Source organism: Fukomys damarensis, unplaced genomic scaffold, assembly GCF_012274545.1.
Source record: "Fukomys damarensis isolate Sample0158 unplaced genomic scaffold, DMR_v1.0_HiC HiC_scaffold_10, whole genome shotgun sequence".
Classification (NCBI taxonomy): Eukaryota; Metazoa; Chordata; class Mammalia; order Rodentia; family Bathyergidae; genus Fukomys; species Fukomys damarensis.
Genome location: NW_022900922.1, coordinates 29,613,675 through 29,615,862, shown reverse-complemented (window position 1 = coordinate 29,615,862; position 2,188 = coordinate 29,613,675).

Below are 2,188 nucleotides of genomic sequence, written 5' to 3'. Positions count from 1 at the left end.
ATTCCAACAGGAAGAGGATGCTGTCCAATTAGCAGAGGTGAGTGGTAATTGCAGCTAAACAATCTGAAAGGTAGCAGAATTCTGCAGGCTTTAGTTGCTGGTGTGCCACTGAATTGAAAGATGCTTGTCATTTCCAGCTCCAAATTCTGCGGTTTCAGGGCACTGCCATGGAACAAAACTTAAGACTCTAGTAACTCTCAAAAGGGACAGTATGGATACATCAAAGAGATTGAGGAAAACAAACAGGATTCAGCTTGACATGATGGCAGCCATAATGACTTGTAATCACCATGCTTTCCCTAGAGTAACCATTGGTGATTTTTTTCTGCAGTTTTCCCCAAAACTATAAATGAGTCAAATCATTACAGTGGCATGTGGAGCTTTACAACTGATACATGGCACTGGGAATATCCTAAGATATTTTCTTAACATAAACCAGGTGTACTGTGACTTGGATGAAGTCATTTTTCTCCTAACCAATACTAACCCTCTTCTTGAGCCAAATCCCAGGTATACGCTTGGTCTTGCTGCTGTTAAGGACCATGTTCTGTCAGCAGGCACCTGCCCCCAGCTCCAATAAATTGTTCTCTGTGCAATCCTGGATCTCTTGGCCTCTTGGCTTTGGTCTCACTGCACTTTCAAGCCAGTTCTCATTGTGAGATGGAGTTGTTCTAGAATATGTCCTCAGAGTGAAAAGGGTGTGACACATGAGGAAGGAGAAAGGATTGGGGCCTGGGGTTGGCCAGGGTGGTCAAGAAAAGACATCAAAAAGGAGAGAGGAGGTAAGCATGGCAAAGCCTGGCACATCGGGCAGGAAGGAGCAAAGGTGGAGGCATAGAATCAAGGAAGAGTTGGAAAACAAATTAGGAAAAAAAAGACTTAATGAATTGTATTGTGCTGACTGCAATGGACTGGATGTTTCATACTTTGAGATTCATATGTTGAAGCCTAACCTGCAAAGTACTGGTATGAGGAGGTAGGGCTTTGCGAAGGGATTAGATGAGAAGGGTGGAATCCTCATGAATGGAGTTAACATCCTTATAAACGGGACCCTTAGATTAGCTTTCTTGTCCTTGTTCCACTATGTTGGGAGGACTCAATGGGCAGACAGCACTTGCAGTCCAGAAAAGGGACTTCAGCACACTGGTACTTTAATCTTGGACTTCCACCCTCCACAACTGTGAGAAATCAATGTTATTTTTTGCACATTAGCCAGACAGTCTATTGCACTTTGTTATAGCAGTACGAACAGACTAAGGCAGCAGCATTACTCCATTTTCAACTCCTACCTCACTCTTTCCTGTGTGTTCTGTCACTTGCTTCTCCTTTAAACATCATCAGTCATTCAGTAGCATCTGTGGGCCGCTATCCCCCAGTACTCTGAGCTCCATGTTTCACAAGCTCTATATCATATTTCTTCTAGATCCTACTAGTTATTCATCAAATTATATCAAAAAGCCCCAGTCACATTATTCTTTCATTATAGCTCCCTAACTCTTGCTTATGCTTTCCCCCAGAGGAAGAGATTTGTGTAGGTGTCAAGATCTAGCACCGGGTTGGCTATATTCATGCAGGAAATAGCCACCTACTCACTTGGGATGTGTCATAAACCGCCGAAACCATACATGAATGTCTCTATTAAAATGCATTAGGATCTGAGTGTTAATGGAATAGAACTTTACTGAACATCCACAGTGTATAAATTTTATGCTAAGCTCTAGGGGGATAGAATGACTTAGAACCTTAAGAAATCTTTATGTACTAGAATAGACAGATGCATAACAGTTAACAATGCTGTGTGGAAATAAATTATTGTCCTAAGATGGTTTCATTGTACTCTGTGGCCATATGGCAATCTCTGTTGATAATGTATCATTTTTAAAAAATAACTTTAGGGCTGGGGATTTAGCTCAGTGGTTCCACCGCCTGCCTCACAAGCACAAGGACCCGAGTTTGATCCCCGGTACCAAAAATAAATAAATAAATATAAATAAATAAAATTAAAAAATAAAAAATAACTTTAAGTTCAAAGGATTCTTCTAGCCCTGCCCCATTTCTAAATCTCCTTCCCTCTTTTAACTAAAAGATCTCTTTCAACTGGCTGTAGTCAATGACCTTTCCTTCTTTCTTCTTTCTTCCCTCCCTCCCTCCCTCCTTTCCTCTCTTCCTTCCTTCTTTTTCAATAGGT